This window comes from Spea bombifrons, chromosome 2 (genome assembly GCF_027358695.1).
Source record: "Spea bombifrons isolate aSpeBom1 chromosome 2, aSpeBom1.2.pri, whole genome shotgun sequence".
Lineage (NCBI taxonomy): Eukaryota > Metazoa > Chordata > Amphibia > Anura > Pelobatidae > Spea > Spea bombifrons.
Window position 1 is genome coordinate 69,328,525 of NC_071088.1, and position 22,172 is coordinate 69,350,696.

Sequence of the window (22,172 nt, forward strand, 5' to 3'; positions counted from 1 at the left end):
AAGTATGTGGAATAGCACCTTTAAACAAATCCTTAGTATCTCGGGAAAGCAGATGTCTGTCATATTTACTATATTGTGTAGTTTTTGTTATTTTCTATTATACTTCATTTCCTGAAACAATTGAATGAATGTCTAATAAATTGTTTGTTGGTTCTGGAATTTGTAGTTATAAACCAAAATTAGCATAGAACAATGCCAGGATATTTGACTCGTAAAAATATTATTACTAATGAGTATAAAATCTCATAAATGTAAATAACCATCATTAATGGTAATGAAGATATACATACCTAAGGTATCTTGATTTATTTAACCAATATAACCAGTGCTAGACATTTGTTTGTTGACAGAGAGGCATACATGGGTTCCAGAAGCTATTGTTTTGTAATATGACTATATTTTATTTTTGCTACGAATGGACATTTTTATTTAATGAGCGAGTCAAAGCAAAATTTTGATTTTGTGCAAGTGGACATCAGCTGCAAACAGATTTTGATATGTTGTCTTTAAAAACTGAAGCCAAATAATCAGACGTGCTGGCTTCATGGCTGTATAGCTCTTCCAAACCAACAGAGTGCAACATTCACAACTCATTTGTGAATGCACATTTAAATAAAGTCGCTGTCAAATTTGAAAGCTATTTTTTTTTACATTTATTAAAACTACCTATATTTGTTCTTTTTGTTTTGTCAATCGGGATAATTGCTTTGGAGATATTTGGTTTAAAATAAGGACTATTTTACCTTACAGAAGCTGACATTTCTATTTAAAAGTTCCCTGTCCTTAACAACTTAATAGCGTGAAATAAAGTTAAGATGGCTCCCTCTAGTGTCAAACACATAAAGTTGGTTACAAATATGTAGATACAAATATTTGGTAAACACTCTCAAAACACCATCACCTAAGTTCAAAAAGGGTGTGAGTGTAAATAACAAAAAATATTTTATCCACATCAAAAAAAAGACGTTTAACTCCACACATGCTGGTTGTTAAAAAATAATTCTAGCGCTGAAATTCTAAGCAATGCCCCCCCCCAAATAATTATTTTGCAGTCGTAAACAAAAAACATAATATTAAATAGAATCTATATTACCCTAAGGCTATTATAAATATTCCATTACTGTCAACTGTTTTTTTTTTAAATAAAGTTATAGTAGAGCAGGCTTAGAAAACATGGGCAAGAGTTATTAAGTTATTCCTCTCGTCTGCTGGAAACCGTTTATATTTAAACTGGCTTGGCATTACCACGTATCAAACAATTCGTAAAGAAAACATATGTTTCAATTTAACATATGTTTCAATTTAACAAAAGTTGCTCATCCTTGAGGCGAAACTGTACCCAGGGTTTTAATCTAAACAGCTTCACGCTGCAATAGCAGGAGAGACCTATCACCACCATTGCGTAAGGGTGGTGAAGTACGATCACAATACGTTTTAAGGAGCTCAACTGGTGTCCCGTTTCCAAAAAATGTTTTGCTACTGGCTTATGAATCTGTCCATCTCTATGAGCTGTATGGATCGCTGAATGATAGCCTCTTATAGGTCTGTAATGGTTACATTTGTTTTACCAATGTATACGAATCCGCAAACTATATATAAACTGCAAACTCTGTCATTAATGTAATATGATGTTTAATACGTTTGCCAGTATGTGGGTGTACGAATGAATTAGAAGGTTGCATATGTCCACAAGGGACACAGTTCCTGCATTTATGACAACCCCATTTTGTTAGGAATGTAGATTTGTCCAGGTGGATCTGTAGGTGGTAATATGTCACTCAAATTTCTTTTTATCTTTTACTGGACATTTCTTAAAAATTGCAGGTAATGTGGAGTCCACAGAGAGAGTATTCCAATTGTTTTTTTGGCAATCCCCTTCTGTTTAGAGGTTGTATTACATTTTGTATAATAAAACAAGATGATCCTGAGGACCATGTGTCCCCCCCCAACTTCCGTTTACTCCAGATAATTAAATTGCCCTGGTGCGAGCATATTATAACAAATTTTCTCTATAACATCTATGTAAAAACCTATGTGTCATCTCCTTCATTTGTTGCACCACTCTCCTTGCTGGAATTCTTCCTCAGGACCCTGGGGTACTGTAAGTATGGTACAGACCTCAATAATGGTTCCAGATCATAAATATATAATCTATGAATCTGATGTAAAATAGTATATTTTCAGAGTGCTTATCCAGAATGTTGATAGTTTCATAAACGTACATGAAGACATTTGCATATGTCGGGGCCATCATCGCCCCCATTGAGTTACCACAGATTAAAAATTTCAAATTTAAAGTAATTCAAGTTTAATGTCAGCTCTAAAATTAGCAAAAAAAATCCTTTTTGGCAGACCTTGATACATTTTAGATGACTCAAATACATTCTGAATCGCTGTTATGCCTAAATCATAGGGGATATATAAATATATGTATAAGTAGAAATATCACAGGTTACAAGTAACACGTCCTCATGTGGTAATTGAATCGCCTTTAACTTGTCAATCAAGTGTGTGTGTATATATATATATATATATATATATATATATATACTGAACTATGCTGGTCCAGACTGACCAGCCTAATTACCCACCAGGGGAGGGCTGGCAGCCTAAGGCCTGGGGGGCAAGTCTAGTCAAGTGGCCCATTGCGCCACCAAAGCGGCTGCGAGCGACATTGATAGCAGTCACTCCACTGGCGCCTAATGAAATTAAAGCGGCCGGCGTGCACGCACCGTGCCGCCCGATAACCGTGCCTCAGCTCTTTATCCCACCCCTTTTAAGACGTGGGACGAAGAGCTGAGGAATGGCCATTGGGTCTGACTGCTGCATGATGCAGGGGCGTACCTCGAGTATTTGGCACCTGTGGCAGATCCTGTATGTGGCACCCCCCCCACACACTTTAAAACTGCATAGTTTCTATGGTTAGGCAAACATTGACAGGGGTACAGCAAAATTGTTATCATTATATACTGAGGCACACATTGACGGTGGTACAGCATAACTGTTATCATTATATACTTAGGGATTACGCTGTACCACAGTCAATGTGTGCCTATACTTTGAGCCAGACACTGACAATACTGCAGTACAACCCCTATCACTATATACTAAGCCAAACATTGATGTGGTGTAGGCCTAACACTTCAGTGACTGGCTTAGTATATAGAAGGAATGCACCGAAATGACCGAAACTGAAAATTCAGCATTCATTTGGCCAAATCCGGAAAAAAAAATGTTTAAAATACTTTATTAAAAGTAACACACCAAAATTAGACAAAAAAAAATCAACAATTTTAATATATATATATATATACATATAATTAACAGCAATCACAATCCTATCATGCCCAGGTTCTAGCATGTGCTGGCTGACTTAGCATGATAGGCGTGTGATTGCTGTTTGCAACCATATATATCTATTTATACTGCTGTGAAATTATTGGACGAAAAAAAATAAAAAATTGATAACAGCAATCACACTCCTATCATGCCTAGGCAGCCTCCCTATGCCATGCTATCCCCCCACACTTCCATGCAATCTGAAACCCTCATTCACAAACATTCATCATAAACTACAGCATAACACCCATCACTCTCACACACTTACTAATATTTTCCTACCTTTCTTCTGGCACTGTCACTTTTCCTCCTCCTCTTCATTCTTCCTCTTCTTCTTCCTCTTCTGTGTCCTGTCCTTCCGGTGCGTGGAAGACGGTGGGCGTGGCTTTAGTGTTGTGCGCCGGAATTTGACATCAAGTCCCGACGCACAGCCACAGTTGCCGCGCGCATCGTTTTTGGAGGTGTGCCGGCACCCCTCAGTGAGCGGCACTCCAGGCTGACCGCCCCCCACCAGGTACGCTACCGGCACAGCGGCCAGTCCCAGTGGCAGCCGCTTAGTTTTTTTTAGCCGGCCCGGATTCAGGGTGGCCTGGGGGGCAATTGCCCCCCCTGTCCCCCGGCCCAGCTCGCCCCTGTTACCCACTAACTCAACCTCCCAGCCAGACCCAGCTACGCCAGGCTCTGGTAAACGTCCCCCAGACAGCACACAAAATGTCCAGACAGGTATTGCCTCACTTGGCTCAGGGATGGTCTTCTTCAGGGCCTCTCCTTGCCCTGGGAGCTCAGGGAACTTCCTCTTCCCCCAACAGTCTCTCTGAGTATCAAGCTCCAGGGTTTTTAATGGCCAGAACCTGTGCCTGATGCCGGACCGGATCATGCAGACCTCTAGCCTCCTGAAAAAGCCAGCATGGATTATCCACAGAATGGGGGAATGGAGCATTGGCCCACCCTGCTCTCCAATTGCTCCACCCCAGGGACCCATATTTATGATCTGGATAGCAGCTGTACCCAAATACCATGCCAATCAACTGGGGTTCACAGTCTCACAATATGTATGTACATATATATATATATATATATATATATATATATATATATATATATATATATATATATATATAGGAGATTGTGAAAAAATGGTATATAGTAAGAATGCTTTAAAAAATAGACATATTATTTTATCATTTAACAAAATGCAGAGTGAATGAACAGAAAAATGTACCGTATTTGCTCGATTATAAGACGACCCCGATTATAAGACGACCCCCCAAAATCAAAATATTAATTTAGGAAAAAAACAAAAAGCCTGAATATAAGACGACCCTATAGGAAAAAAAGTTTTACCAGTAAATATTAATTCATGTAAATATATTTTTTAAATTTCCTTTTATTTGCCAACCTGCCCCCCCCAGTTATGCCACTCTGCCCCCAGAAATGCTTTATACCCCCCCTATTTGCCACTCTGCCCCATGATATGCCTTATACCCCTATATGCCACTCTGGCATATAGGGGGTTAAAAGGCATATCATGGGGCTGAGTGGCATATAGGGGGTTAAAATGCATTTCTGGAGGTATATATGCATATCATGGGGCTGAGTGGCATATAGGGGGTTAAAATGCATTTCTGGAGGTCCAGAAATGCATTTCTGGAGGTATATATGCCACTCAGCCCCATGATATGCCTTTTAACCCAGCATATACTGGCTGCCTTGGCTTGATAGGAGTGTGATTGCTGCTAACAGCAATCACACTCCTATCAAGCCAAGGCAGCCAGTACATGCTGGAACCTGGGGATGATAGTAGTGGGATTACAGCCTCCCTATGCCATGCTACAATCCCCACCCCCCTTACACATCCATGCTATCACACACAAACACACATTCACAAACATTTAAATACTCATTCATTCCATTAATCACACATACTTCACACATTAATCACACATACTTACCCAAAAACCCTCCCCCACCCCCTTACCTGAACTGCAGATCTCTCACTCGAAGACTTCTGCAGGGGACCGGCTGTACCAGCAACTTCTCTGGCCCCGCCCCCAGAGGAGGGAGGGGGAGATAGAGTTCTGTGAGGAAGCTACAAGCTTCCTGTCCTCCTGCTTCTAACGGAAGAGACGCTGCTCGCGACCGGTAAGCAGCATGGCCCCAGCCATTTTTTTGGGGTCTGATTAGAAGATGACCCCGATTATAAGACGAGGGGTATTTTTCAGAGCATTTGCTCTGGAAAAAACCTCGTCTTATAATCGAGCAAATACGGTAAATCAAATCAATATTTGGTGTGATCACCCTTTGCTTTCAAAACAGTATTGATTCTTCTTTTTTTGTTATTATTTATTATTTTTTGGTACACATGAAGCTTCTCCTTCCAACACGGAAACCTCCTGGAGAACACAGCACTGCACCAATTACACTATATGCAACATAGAATAGAACATATTTTACTGCAGGCTGTTAAGACAAAAAATGAGTTACCCTTTAAGTAGGGAATTGAACTTGTGAGGTACGGATACCACCTCCTACCTCATCTGGGGGACCGCCACTCCGACTCGCTGCTGACGACCGCCGGTTACTCAGTGGCACCGCCGCACTGCCACGAGGCAGGCAGCATCCCTGACCTCGTAAGCGCGTCTCTGATGAGGAGGGGGCGTGGCTTAGTCTCCGTGAGTGTGGCAGCCGGGAGGGGAGACGCTAGGAGGAAGGGAGGCGGAGTCTTCTGACTTCACCTCCTATCAGGTGTACAGGGGGGGAGGAGACCCCAGGATAGGGGTTCCCAATACCTACCTCTATATAAACCTTCCAGACAGCTCAACAGGGCTTACTAGTTAAGCTGTGTACCTGTGTGTTACCTGCTCTTACTACCTGTAGTCTACCTGTATTTTGAGCCTTGCTCCGTGACTCTGAAATTGCTTGTTTGCCGCCCGCCTCGACCCCTGGATTGTGACCCGACTTCTCTTTCTGGATTAGCCCCTTGTATATGTGTTTCTGGACTTTTGTTTTGGTTCTTGTGCTATGCTCCACATCCCGGCCTGACAGAACTTCAAACGAGTAACACTGTATAGGGGACAGTTTTTGCCAAAACTAACATTCATCAAACAGGACTGTGTAGAAGCTGGAGAACAGATAGGAAGCGTTAAGAGTTTTCTATATACATGCTGATATTTCAGATGTTTTGATGGGGTTAAACATATGGTTAGGTACTTTATCTAAATGTTTATGTGACTGTGAGCTGCTTATGTGAACTAAAATTGGCATTTAGAAGAAGAATCATGTATTATACCTGAACATTTTTCTAATTCTTAAATACGCATTACTGTTACTTTTAAGACTGTAGAACCACCGAAGCTCTTAGAAAATTGGGATATCACGGGAGAAAAAAGGGATAGAGGGTTTTAGGTTCCAAAGAAAGACTATCATTTTTAAGATGGTAATTTTTACAACAGAAAATATTCTTAGAATTGATCAATTACCTATAGTAGTTTTTATGATGGATTTTTTTTTATGTTTCGAATGTAATCTATTTAGTGCAGAAAAAGCATTGTATTTCAGAAGTATTATTATTATTTTATTATTATCTTTACAATATACTCAGTAATTCTTACGGTACATACATTCAAGGGGAATGACTAAACTAGAATTGACAGACTAAGGCAAACAGATTCATTATCTAGAAAAAACTAACCAGTGTTTTCAGAGTGTAATATATATATAAATATATAAATATATATATATATATATATATATATATATATATATATATATATATATATATATATATATATATATATTACAGATGGCATAAAATCAATGTTTGGGTCACTTAGAAAATCACAGTGTTCACCTTTGCCTAAATTAGCTGAGCATAAAGCAAACACAGAGGGAATCCAGTATAAAGGGGCATATGTTACTAAGCAACTACTGAAAATAAACCCTTTATGATTCGATAAAAAAGGAAACTACAACCCTCAAATGAAGCAAGTATTCTCATAAATATATCCTGAGAGCTAAATAGCAGGGTGCTGAAAATATATCTACTCATCAAGCTGCAAAACACTTTTTAAAGGTACCTATTGGGTAAATGGATATTATGCAAATTACAATTCTTCTAAAGATAAAAAAAGGCTCTGTTTATAGAATTCCACAAGTTAAAATTGGTTGACATATATGTGTTTGTAAGATATTATTGGCTCGTCTGTTTGCCTCAGTACCCCAAGGGCAAAATATGAGCTCCCTGTCCTCTCTTCACACAGTTTTTGGGAAGAGAGGAGCACTTGCTGGGTTTACATGGACAATTAGTGTCCCTCATGTTTTCATTTATTTATATTAAATACTGTTTTGAAAATGTATTTTAGCATGGTAAATAGGATTAATGCTCTGAAATGTGCTAGAACACTTGTTACAACTCACATTTGCTAACAGCAATCACATTCCTATCATGCCCAGGCAGCCAGTACATCCTGGAACCTGGGCATGATAGGAGTGTGATTACAGCCTTCCTGTGCCATGCTTTCCCCCCACACATTTACACATCCATGATATCACACACACACACTCACAAAGATTCATTCACTCATTCATATACTCATACTCATATTAATTCCCTTGCTCATACACCCTCCCCCAACCCCAACCTGAACTGCAGATCTCTCACTCGCAGACTTCCGCAGGGGCTGCTGCTTCCCTCTGTGTTGCTCACACTCTGTGCAAACAACTTCTCTTGTCCCCCACACGGGGAAGAAGGAACGGAGCAGAGTCATTGCCCTACTAGACCTTCCCATGTCCAGCATAAGGCATCTAGGAGTAACAACAACTCAGCCATGAAGTGACGGTCACCTTTGCCATCATTCACTACGGAGTTCCAATGTCACAAAGTTCTTGTGTGAGGAACCCAGAATGCAGGAAGGCACAGAAGTATCAAGAATCGTCAAACAAGCCAGGTCAGGAGTGGAGAAGGTATCGAAGTCAGGAACAGGCACAGGTCAGCAACGGAGATGGTTATCATACAAGCCGGGTAGGAGTATAGAAGGCAGCAAAGTCAAGAACAGGCACAGGTCAGCAACGGAGAGGCAATCAGGTAAGTATAACTTCTTTAACAACTACTCAGCAGGAACAATAACCGAGCACTGAATAGAAGTCAGTGCTCGGCTTTTGAATCTGCCGCTCAGACCAGGCTCCGCCCCCAGCAGGTGACGTAACGTTAGTTACGTTACGTCGTCTCCAGGGAGGCAAGCTATAAGAGAGGGGGCGTGGTTCGCCCCCGTACGTACCGCCCATCATTTGCGATGGGGATATCCTGCAGGACCTGCCCCGGGTGCTTGCTGGCTGCTGGCACCTCGAAGCAAGGTCCCGGAGCTGCGGGAGAGGTGAGTTTTGAGTACCCGCTAGCCGCGGGTACTCGGGGGAACTGCTACGTTGCGGCCCGTGACGCGGACCGTGACAGGCCCCCCCCCTAAGGAGAGACCTCCGGGCTCTCAGGGGACCAGGTTTTAAAGGATGAAGTGAGTGGAACTCGTGAACCAACTCATCTGCATGAACCTCTTCAGCATTCTCCCAGGAGTTCTCGTTGATCTCATATCCTTTCCATTGGATGAGATACTGAAGACGACCCCGAAATCTCCTAGAATCCAGAATCTGTTCGACTTCGTATTCTTCAGCATCATCAATAGAAATAGGAGCCGGAGGATCAGGATGTCGGCCCGGAAAAGGATTGGTGTTCCAAGGCTTCAGGAGGGAAACATGAAAAACGGGGTGTATTCGCATCGAACCAGGTAGTTGTAATTCCACAGCAGCAGATGAGAGGACACGAATAATAGTGTATGGACCAATAAATTTAGGTCCCAATTTCTTAGTAGGACATGATAGTTTCAGATGAGTAGTTGACAGCCACACCTTGTCCCCAGGTTTGTATACAGGAGCAGGAGAACGATGGGTATCAGCGAACCTTTTATATCTTTGTTGAGCCTTGGTAACTGTGCTGTGCAAGGATTTGTGGATGGCAATCATCCTTGTGACTTGTTCAGTGACAGCAGGAACTGAGCTGGTTATCGGAGAACCTGGTAGCATGGATGGATGGATACCATAATTTGAAAAGAAGGGTGATTTCTGTGTTGAAGAATGTATGTGGTTATTAAATGCAAATTCTGCAAGCGGAAGAAATTGGTACCAGTCATCTTGTAAATGCGACGTAAAACAGCGTAGGTATTGCTCAAGGGTTTGATTTGTGCGCTCCGTCTGTCCATTGCTCTGGGGATGAAAGGCTGTGGAGAGGGAGCGATGTATGTGAAGCTCATCACAAAAGGCTTTCCAGAATCTGGATGTAAATTGAGTCCCTCTGTCTGACACAATATGTTCTGGTAGTCCATGCAATCGGAAGATCTCTTTTACAAACAACACCGATGTTTCGTCTGCTGTAGGTAAGTGTTTGGTGGGGATGAAATGAGCCATCTTCGTAAATCTATCAACTACGACCATAAGCGTGGTGTGTTGTTTTGATGCTGGTAAGTCTGTTATAAAATCCACGGATATATCTGTCCATGGTCTTACGGGGACCGGCAGAGGACACAGGAGGCCGGCAGGTTTAATATGAGAGTTCTTTGCTCTGGCACATATAGTACAAGAGATTATGAACTGTCGTACATCCTCTTGAAGCGTAGGCCACCAGAACTGTCTCCGTATAAGATCCGTAGTTTGAGTGATACCTCCATGTCCAGCTGCAGGAGAGTCATGAAATTGTTGTAGTACCTGTAGGCGTACCCCAGGAGGAACATAGAGCAACCCATTGTGGTAGTAGAACTCTCCATCAGGGTGCAGCTGTGAAAGTTCAGAGGGATCCATGTTCGCACAATGTTGACGGATGAGATCCCATAATGATTGCGTGATAGTCAGAAAATGACCTGCTTTCAATACAGTGTCTTCCACTTGTGGATGTGCCGTAGGTACTTCAAACATGCGCGAGAGAGAGTCAGCTTTGGTGTTCTTGGAACCGGGTCTGTAAGTTATATGAAGCTGGAATCGAGAGAAAAATAAAGACCATCTGGCCAGTCGGGCTTGAAGTCTCTTGGCCGTTCTGAAATATTCCATATTTTTATGGTCAGTGTAGACCGTTATGGGATGAAGTGCACCTTCCAATAAATGTCTCCACTCTTCTAAGGCCATTTTCATGGCCAGCATCTCTTTTTCTCCCACACCATAATTTCTCTCAGCAGGGTTCAAAGTTCTGGAGAAAAAAGCAATCGGGTGAAGTTGATTGTCGGTGTCATCCCTTTGGGACAGGATAGCCCCCACAGCAGAATCAGAGGCGTCCACCTCCAGTACATAGTAGTGATGTCCGGATCATGAACGAATCGTTCATTTGATCCGGTTCTTTTTAGTGATCCGGATGAGTCGGTTCACTAGACTGAACGATTCGTTTGTAGCGGTTCAGTCTGTGAATCATCATGCAGCTGTAACCTGATCCTAGAGCTGTGAGTCATCTGCAGAGCACTCTGGGGTCAGGTTACAGCTCATTAATTCTCACAGGAACGATGACTCAGAGTCAGAGAGTCGTTCAAAGAGTCGAATGAACCGAAGAGTCGAATGAACCGAAGAGTCGAATGAACCGAAGAGTCGAATGATTCGAATCTTACACGGATCCGGATCTTACAAGGATCCGAATCTTACAGAGATTCGAATCATTCAGAGAATATTACTGATACCATACTTTTATAAATAAATTAATAATGTTCACACTGCCCCCAGGATTTAGATTCCCCTGAGTTTGCCCCCCTTTACCTATAACTGCACCTACAGTTAACTTTATTAAATTAATTAAATTAACCCTCAGTCATCAGCATAAAATTAACCCTTATACCCCATCAACCATAACTGCCCCTGAAATTAACCGTAAAGATCCCATTAACCATAACGGCCCCTGAAATTAACCCTAAAGACCCCATTAACCATAACGGCCCCTGAAATTAACCCTAAATACTCCATTAACCATAACTGCCCCTAAATTAATTGCATGTACTCCAGATAAATTACCTAATAAATTGGTATGGTTGATGGGGTCTTTAGTGTTAATTTGGGGGCAGTTATGCTTAATGGGGTCTTTAGTGTTAATTTAGGGGCAGTTATGCTTAATGAGGTGTTTAGGGTTAATTTGGGGGCAGTTATGCTTAATGGGTCTTTAGTGTTAATTTAGGGGCAGTTATGCTTAATGAGGTGTTTAGGGTTAATTTGGGGGCAGTTATGCTTAATGGGGTCTTTAGTGTTAATTTAGGGGCATTTATGCTTAATGAGGTGTTTAGGGTTAATTTGGGGGCAGTTATGCTTAATGGGGTGTTTAGGGTTAATTTGGGGGCAGTTATGGTTAATGGGGTGTTAAGGGTTAATTTTAGGGGCAGTCATGGTTGATGGGGTGTTAAGGGTTAATTTTAGGGGCAGTCATGGTTGATGGGGTGTTTAGGGTTAATTTAATGGTGAGGGTTAATTTAATTAATTTAATAAAGTTAGCTTAAGGTGCAGTTGCAGGTAAAGGGGAATGTAAATCCTGGGGGCAGTGATTATTAATGTATTATTTATAACAGTATGGTGATATTCTCTGAATGATTAGAATGCCAATGAAGGCAGAGAGTCGTTCAAAGATCCGGATCTTACAATGATCCGGATCTTACAATGATCCGGATCTTACAGTGATCCGGATCACTGTAAGATTCGGATCCCTGTAAGATCCGAATCTTTGAACGACTCTCTGCCTTCATTGACATCACTGGAGGCAGGGGGGAGGATTCATAATGAAAGGGGCGGGGCCAATCGTTAGTGTGCCTGCACGGAGTTACTGGAAAACAGTAACTCCGTGCAGACACACTGAGTGATCCGAAGATCCGGATCATGAATCGGATCATTTCAGTGAACGAATCGAAATGATCCGATTCACTTTAATGATCCGAACTTCCCATCACTAGTACATAGGGCCTTTGTGGCACAGGAAGAATCAATATTGGTGCTGTGGTGAACCGTTCCTTAAGGAAGTCAAATGCTCTCTGAGCAGCTTCCGTCCAACAAAACTTCTTTTTAATGGATGTGAGAGATGTAATAGGTTGAATGACCTTTGAAAAGTTCCTAATAAACTTCCGATAGAAGTTAGCAAATCCCACGAATCTTTGCACACCTTTTTTATCCGTGGGAGGTGGCCATCGTAGAATAGTAGCTATTTTCTTAGGATCCATCATGACTTTAGTAGGTGTTAAAATAAAGCCCAGAAATTCCACCGATTGAGTCTCAAACACACATTTCTCTGGTTTGGCGTATAATCCATTTGCTCTTAGTCGCATCAATACTTTAGACACATGTTCTCTATGTGTTTGTAAGGAGGAGGAGTATATTAGGATATCATCCAAGTATATCACCACGAATTGATCCAACATGTCTCTGAAAATGTAATTCATAAAGTGTTGAAAAGTGGCAGGTGCATTACATAAGCCGTATGGCATCACCATATACTCGAAGTGCCCATATCGTGATCTGAATGCTGTTCTCCACTCATGACCCTTTTTGATACGAACCAGGTTGTATGCTCCTCTTAAATCAATCTTCGTAAATACTGATGCTGAGCTAACACGTTCCATCAACTCCTGTATTAAGGGTAAGGGGTATCTGTTCTTTATGGTTACATTGTTCAGTTCTCTATAATCCACGCAAGGTCTTAATCCACCGTCTTTTTTAGGTACAAAGAATATACCTGCTCCAGCAGGAGATGTGGAGGGTCGTATAAACCCTTTGGCAAGGTTCTCATCTATATATTCCTTGAGGGTGATGAGTTCCGGTTCAGACATAGGATAAATTCTACCGAATGGAATGGGTGCACCTGGAAATAGTTCTATGGGACAATCATATTCCCTGTGCGGTGGAAGGCAGTTTGCTCCCTTCTTTTCGAATACATCGGAGAATTCGCGGTAATGAGATGGAATCTTGGGGACGGGTAGAGAACTGTAGTCGTGAGCCACATTGATAGACAGAGAGGAGTTGCGATAAACAGAATCTTTATTAGCACAGAAGCGCACAGAGCCCTTCTCCCAGTTGACAACAGGATTATTGGTTCTTAACCAGGGGAGTCCCAGTATAACATGGAAAACTGGAGAAGGAACCACATCAAACACAATATCCTCACTATGATCAGGAGAAATATACATGCGTAGTGGTATAGTCTCTTGGGTGATAGGACCTGTCTTCAGAGGGCTTCCGTCTACTAGTTGAATGGATATCGGGGTGTTTTTCTTCCGGGTGGTGATTCCAAGACGTTGAATGAGCTTGGAATCCAGTATATTGCTGCTGGCCCCTGAATCAATCATGGCTGCCAAAGCGAGGGTTCTTTCTTTCCACTGTAAGGATATGGAAAGGGACAGATGGTTTGAGAAATGTGGAGGTCTTTTACTGATATAGGGAGAAAATAAGGGTTTGAGCTTACCCTTTGTAGAACGTGCTTTGGTTCTGCATTCGTCGACGTAATGGCCCTTGCCGCCACAGTAAAGGCACAGATCAAGAGTTGTACGACGTTCTCTTTCCGCTGTGGATAGAGGACCTTTGATAAGGCCCAATTGCATGGGTTCTTCAGGAGGTTCCTTAGAACTTGTCTTTATGGGAGGTCGCAGGGTAGGCCATGAAGAAGAAGGAGTCGTAAGCCGTTCCGCCTTTCTTTCCCGAAGTCTCCGATCAATCTGAATGGAGAGTCTGGCAAATTCATCGAGGGAATTAGGAATGCTGGTGCGTGCCAATTCATCTCTGATGTTATCAGATAACCCCAACCGGAATTGATCATGTAACGCTGATTCATTCCATGAAGTTTCCATGGAAACACGTCGGAATTCAGCTATATATTCTTCTACTGGTCTTTTTCCTTGTTTGAGAGCTCTCAATGTACTGGTAGCAGAGGTGGTCCTAAAAGGGTCTTCATATAGAGCATCCATGGCTTGGCGGAAAGAAGCCCATGTCTCCAATATAGGACTGTTGCTATGCAGTAGATGGTGGGCCCAGAGCTGGGGTTCCTCTGCCAACAAAGCAATGACCGTGTGAATTTTAATATAGTCTGAAGTATACGTTCTTGGTTTCAAATTAAACATTATTTGGCATGATGTCATGAACGTAGTGTATTTCTTGCGGTCACCAGCGAATTTTTCAGGCATAGGTATAGGTGGTTCAGGGGCGGACGCTCCCTGAAAACCCAAATTTTCTTGACTCATAGAGGGAGCCTGAAACGGATCTCCTGGAATATTAGGATTGGACTGCAGGTGGTGCATCTGTTGTCTGAGTTGATTTTGTCCTGTCTGGATATCTTGCAGAGATTGAGTAAATGTACCCATCTGCTGGGTAAGTGCAGCAACAGCTTCAGCCAATCCTGCGGGTTCCATAATGGCTCGGTTATTCTGTCACAAAGTTCTTGTGTGAGGAACCCAGAATGCAGGAAGGCACAGAAGTATCAAGAATCGTCAAACAAGCCAGGTCAGGAGTGGAGAAGGTATCGAAGTCAGGAACAGGCACAGGTCAGCAACGGAGATGGTTATCATACAAGCCGGGTAGGAGTATAGAAGGCAGCAAAGTCAAGAACAGGCACAGGTCAGCAACGGAGAGGCAATCAGGTAAGTATAACTTCTTTAACAACTACTCAGCAGGAACAATAACCGAGCACTGAATAGAAGTCAGTGCTCGGCTTTTGAATCTGCCGCTCAGACCAGGCTCCGCCCCCAGCAGGTGACGTAACGTTAGTTACGTTACGTCGTCTCCAGGGAGGCAAGCTATAAGAGAGGGGGCGTGGTTCGCCCCCGTACGTACCGCCCATCATTTGCGATGGGGATATCCTGCAGGACCTGCCCCGGGTGCTTGCTGGCTGCTGGCACCTCGAAGCAAGGTCCCGGAGCTGCGGGAGAGGTGAGTTTCGAGTACCCGCTAGCCGCGGGTACTCGGGGGAACTGCTACGTTGCGGTCCGTGACGCGGACCGTGACATCCAAACTGTCTCTGGAAGCAACATCAGCACAAGCACGGTGCATCGTGACCTTTATGAAATGCATTTCCATGGCCAAGCAGCTGAACACAAGCTGAAGTTCAATGCCAAGCATTGGCTGCAGTGGTGGAAAGCACAAAGCCACTGGATTTTGGAGCAGTAGAAATATGTTCTCTGTAGTGATGAATCACGCTTTACTATCTGTCAGTCTGATGTGCAAATCTGGGTTTGGCAGATGTCAGGAGAACGCTATCTACCGGAATCCATAGTGCCTACTGTAAAGTTAGGCTGACTCTCTAGCCTAACCATCCAACTGACCAGTTTTCATCACCATGGTCCTGCCCAGAGGACATTTTCTTGCCATTACGGTGTTTCAAAAAGAATGCAAAATTTAATTTAAGATGAATGCATGCTGCACAGCATACCAGCTTTCTTGTGTAAATGTGTATAGATATGGTAGATATAACAATGACTGCCACCACATATCCAACAATACTGGTATCAGAACATGAATTGTGTTTCTCTCATTTATAAGTCCAGAAATTGATAATTGCACTCACGGGGTCATGATATAGGACCATAACGTGGTCAGATCACGTGTTGAATAAAATATTATTTGTAGACCCGTGAGTGCAAATCTTCATTTCTGGACTGTATGCATCTGGCAGGAGCTGCATCTGGGCAAGTAGTTATTATTGATTTGTGGACCTAATATATATATATATATATATATTTAAAAAGTTTTCCGAAAATAGACAAAGAAGAAAGTCATAGAAAAAGAACTCTGTCATAAAAGTAGGGCATATAAGATAAAACGGGTGTTAGAGAAGAAAACAAAAAAGGAAAAACGTGCTGTAGGAGTCTGCCTTTTCAGTAGAATGACCAGAGGTACAAGGTGGATATTCGTTTATCAAAGGAGAAGGTAAGGATAAAGTCGAGCACCAGTTTGCATTCATCAGATGTGACATTCATTTCGCAACTATCTTGCTATGAACTAGGTGAATTATTTTTTCAAAGAAAAGATCCGTTTCTTAAGTTCCTTAGTATTATCTGCCCTCAGGACTCAATGTGAAATGTATGGAGGGATATTGTACAGAGTTATGCTTAGAATGTTTGGGATTTATTGCCTTATCTGTGTTTTACTTTTTATTTTCAAATAATGTGTGCTGGTTAAAAAGTAGAAGTGTTGGACGTCGAAATGTTAACTGTTGAATAGAACGACTGTTAATCTGAGATACCTGTTGCTATTACCGTATTTGCTCGATTATAAGACGACCCTGATTATAAGACGACCCCCCAAAATCTGAATATTAACTTAGGAAAAAAAGAAAAAGCCTGAATATAAGACGACCCTAAAGGAAAAAAGTTTTACCAGTAAATGTTAATTCATGTAAACTATTTTTTTTAATAAAAGCTATGATTGAGAAAAATATTTTTTTTGTTTTTATTTCCTTGTATTTTCCAACCTGCCCCCAGTTACACACATCTGCCCCCAGGCTTGCCACACCAATATGGCACTGTGGCCCATGATATGCCTTTTAACCCTCTATATGCCACTGTGCCCCATGGTATGCCTTTTGACCCCCTATGTGCCACTCTGCCTCCAGAAATGCCTTATACCCCTATATCCCATTCTGGCATTTAGGGGGTTAAAATGCATATTATGGGGCAGAGTGGCATATAGGGAGGTATAAGGCATTCCAGGAGGCAGAGTGGCATTAAGGGAGTTAAAAGGCATTATATAGAGCACTCTGCCTCCAGAAATGCCTTATACCCCTATATGCCACTCTGGCATTTAGGGGGTTAAAAGGCATATTATGGGGCAGAGTGGCATATAGGGAGGTATAAGGCATTTCAGGAGGCAGAGTGCTCTATTAAATGCCCCCTTAACGCCACTCTGCCTCCTGAAATGCCTTATACCTCCCTATATGCCACTCTGCCCCATAATATGCCTTTTAACCCCCTAAGTGCCAGAGTGGCATATAGGGGTGTAAGGCATTCCAGAAATGCCCTACACACACACACACACACACACACACACACACACACACACACTTACTTACCGGTGCTTCCAATTTCCTGCTGCATTGCCGGGGCAGCGGGTTGACGTCTCATTCCGCGGCAGCCGGGAGGAGGTGGAGTTGGCAGCGGGGGTTTGTATGCGTCCGTCGCAAATACCTTCCCCGGCTGTCAGCGATCAGGAACTCTGGAACTCTGATCTCTGACAGTCGGGGAAGGTATTTGCGACGGACGCATACAAACCCCCGCTGCCAACTTCACCTCCGGAAGCACCGGTAAGTGCGTGCGTGCGTGCGTGCGGGGGGGGGGGGGGCGACGATAGGAGGATCCAGGTCCCCTGCAGCGGTGCGGGGGATCTGGATCTTAGTCTCCTAATCAGACCTCTATTTGAGGTCTGATTAGAAGACGACCCCGATTATAAGACGAGGGGTATTTTTCAGAGCATTTGCTCTGAAAAAAACCTCGTCTTATAATCGAGCAAATACGGTATTATTTTCTTTGCTGCATTTTGCACTGCAACTTCAACAATAACCTGGCATTTGGAAAACATCTTTTGGCGAAGATATGAGTGCAGAACAGGTTAACTGTCTCCTAAATGGAGGTGTAAAGGGATATTCAAATAAAATTGGCCCACACCCTGTAAATGCAGTAATTATCTGTGTTATGTATGAAATGACAATAATACATGGTTGTGTTATCTAAAGTGGAGGTCTTGTTCATAGTAAAATGTTGTGGTCATAAGAACGTTTTAAACTGGTTTCAGAAATCAGTATCAGGTTAACTGCTTGTACTGCTTCCTCCCCAAACAAAATCAATGGTGGGGGATCAGCTTAAGTTTAGTGATGCTAAATCTTACTGTATGATTAAATTACCCTAGTGCCAGGTCGCCATGAGAACTATTAATCACATCCTGCTGACCGGAAAGCTGTCCCTCCCCAACATGACTACAGAGGGTACTAAGGCAGGTGCCACAGATGAGAGATAGAAAGAAAGAAAGAAGAAAAATGTGTTTTATGTCATATTGCCCCAATAAACATCATTTAACTGCACACCAGGGGGTAATATATGAAAATAAAAAAAGCTGGCTCCTAACTTTTTGGCTGGCTCCTAGACCCAAACCAAATTTGTTGACTCCTGGATTACCACATGATAAAACATAATGGTACAGGAGGAGAATAAGGCCTTGTACTTTATACCTTACAATCTATTAGGAGTTTGAATAAGAAATAAGAGAGAGACTACTTGGGTAAGGGTATTTTGATTGTGAATTTGAGTGTGATGTGCAGATGTCTTGAAGGTAGATGGGATAGGTGGTTTCTTCAGAATGCAAGTTGAAGATATTAATAGAGTAGGTTGTATGCTTTTCTGAATAGGTGGGTTTTTACTGAGTGTTTAATGTTTGAGCAAGTAGGCTAGAGTCTCAAAGAATCGAGTAGGAAATTACAGAGATTGGGTACATTCATGAATATGTTTGTAGGAAAAGATGATAACGGCCGAAAAGAGGGCTAGTTGTGGGAAAAGCAAAGAAGGTGGTTAGGAGAAATATTTGGTGACAAGGCTAGATCTATAGGGGCACAGTGTTGTTAAGGATTCTGTACTACAGGGGTTTACATTTTAAACTCTGGATAGTATGAGAAGCCAATGGGGGAACTGGCACAATGAAGCAACAGATGAAAAGTGATGGGATAAGAAAATTAGTCTGACAGAGGTGTTCAGCATGGATTGGAGCAGTGAAATGGTGGAGAGGGGAGGGTTGGTTATTGATGCAGACACAATGCCACAAGAGAAAGGATTAGATTTTTTTTTTTATCAAATTCATTTTAATAAAAAGCTTTTGAATGAAAATATCTGAACATAATTTTCTATTTAAGATACAGTATAGTTCAAAAGTTATTCAGCATGAAAGAGGGCTTAGTTATGTAGTTTTTTAAAAATATATTTTGCTTAACCACTTCAGTTGATAAACATTAATGTTTAAGCAAGTACAAGAGTATGTATGCTATACAATGTTATTGTTTTAGTTAAATAAAACAGTTTAAATGATTTTCCAAATAGGTGCCTGTGATGGACCAACCAAGGACCTCAGGTTGTCCCTCTCCGACAATAATTCCCTGCAATCCGTAGGCAATATCCCCAAGCAAAGTAAAGGGATATCACTATCCAGTACCCAAATAACCAGGCAAGACTAGTCTTTAGGTACAACAAGAGGAGAACGGATTTATTTTAGATAATTAATGGCTGTGTGTTGTTATTTTTAAGGGAACAGCAAATTTACACTGTTATACAGGCTGTACACTGCTTTACATTGTAGCAGAGTGCCATTTCTGCAGTGTTGTCACATGAAAATATATAATAACATATTTACAAAAATGTGAGGGTTGTACTCGCTTTTGTGAGATACTGTATTCTAATGATGGAGAAGCTACAACTGATATTGTTTGCACGCTATCAAGTATAGCTGTAAAATAAACAGCTGGCTAACAATCAGCAGTGTATTTATCATTATGGGAAGCAGATTACATTGCCCTTAAATTATCGTCGGAAATGGTTATCTTACTGTATTGAGAGAACATGTTTTTTTCAAGTACTGTATAGATTCAGTTAATGTAATAGTTGACGGCTACACTGTGATGGAGCTGGCGAAAAGTTCATCTAGACTTGAGAGCGAAACATATTGATTTCAAATATCTGTTCATCAGGAAGGAAACAAAAACAGTATGCTTTTACCTTAATTAAAACATAGCTTTTATTACTTAAACAATTAAAACTACAAAGTCAAAAAAATCACTCTCATACAACATGCATTTAATCTTAATATAAAAATGAGATCCTGCACAGAAACCAGTTTAAAAATATCACTGCTGATTTAAATACTATACTAACTGAAAGGTTACCACCACAATCTAGTATGGACAATGGAAAATAAAAAGTTGAGATTTCTATGATATCTTAACAGATAATATATGGTAGTTACTTGTTTGAACATTGCTAACATTAGAACATGTAAGCTGTAACACCCCTGCATTTTTCCCTCGTGATAAGAGGATCACTACTCCAGTGATATTTTTAAACTGGTTTCTGTGCATTTGAGTTGATGATTTATAGACGTCCTCTTGTATGTAGTTTTAATTATTTAAGTAATAAAAGCTATGTGTTTTGTTTTGTGTGAAACTGTTTGTTTCCAGCCTATTTCTCGTAGGACACACAGATACTGGGTCCATCCTCTGCATTGTAACTGTGGAAATAAACGCCATAAAAAACGCCAAGGCAATAAACCCACATGGCTTTTTCATGGCGTTTTTTCTCTCCCATAGACTTCTATTGGAGAAAAACGCCAAGATTTCCTTGCAAAAAACGCCAGAGTGTCAACATGCTGCGATTTTGAAAAACTGCCACAGAGCCCAAAAAAGCAGAAATACGCCAAAGGGGACTGAAAAAACGCCAAGTGGATATGGCATTCTGCGATTTCCTATTGAAGAACAGCTAACATCTGGCTGCAGCGTTTTTTCACTAAAAAAACGCAGTGTGGCTGAATTGGCGTTTTTATGGGCGTTTTTAGCAAAAAAAAAAAACAAGTGGAAACCTAGCCTTAAACAACCTCCGAAAAACATATTTTTGCCATATGAGCAGAGAGTGCAAAGAATATAATTGGCTAACCTTTTGCAGCTTTTGAGCGCCCCACTCCTGTTGTGTACTGCTGTCAATAAATATTTATTGTGACTTTGTCTTACACTTATGTTAAGAGGGATACAATATATCTACTAATACATTAAGTAAATATTTAAAAAAAAAATACATAAAAATGAACAAACAATTTAAATTTAAAAATAGAAGCATTTTATGTTAAAATAAGAAAAAGTAATATAGAATGTAAGGGTGCATTTTACACCCTTATAAAATAACCTAGTTGTACTTATTATCCTGTAACCTGCAAAAAAACATAAAAACATTGGGTATTCTGAAACTTAGGACTAATAGAATCTATTTAGCAGTTTTGTTTCGCTAGGTTTTGCAGAGTACAAAAAAAGTCAAATAAGTAACCATTTTATTATTTTTTTATAATACATTATATGATCAAAATAATGGTATCTATAGAAATCCCTTCTTGTCCTCAAAAAAATATATAATTTGTGTGGGGTACAGTAAATGAGAAAGGGAGCGAAAGGAATGAAAACATTAATAGTCACAAAGGGTAAAAAATTCAAGCTGGTCATGAAGGGGTTAATACCATGTTAATTTTAAAATAAGATAACACGTTCTCCATCAACATAATGTCGTTCTGACTTCTGGAAAACATATTTTCGCAGGCCCTGGCTCACAAGATTATTATTTTTAGAAAATTAGTGGCTGTTTGTGGCATTTAATTCTATTCTGTGCTGCTCTCTGATAATGAATCAAATTCCAGTATGAGCTTCTGTTTCAATCGTATACTTAACATCTGACTCATAGTAAAGCTTAAGGTCACCTCCTCTTCACACCACACACATTATGCGTTCACGAAAAAGGTAAATGAATGTTATGTATGAATCTCCCAGCAGGGAAAGAGTAAAAGCATCTTTGGGCAAGACATTAATTATAACTCTATTGAATCATTTATTCTGTTTATACTAAAGTATATATATTGCATAATGTTACAGTCTGTTTTATTTATTTATTCAAACAAAGTGACCTGGTTACTTTAGATTTGTCCTACACCCTATTTTTAACTGCCAACAGTACAAAATGTTTATATTTGTTTCCACCAGCAGAATGTGAGTATGGCATACATTGCAAGTTTTAGTTTAGTAATTTTTTTTCTAGAAATTTTGTTCCTAACCTATTTATTTT

General features: G+C 41.0%; 1 protein-coding gene across 3 annotated transcripts in view; it reads left to right on the forward strand.

The window, feature by feature from the left end:
• DLGAP3 (DLG associated protein 3) overlaps positions 1-22,172 on the forward strand; it is a 148,100-nt gene that overhangs the window by 59,990 nt on the left and 65,938 nt on the right. The gene's annotated exons all lie outside the window — the stretch shown is intronic.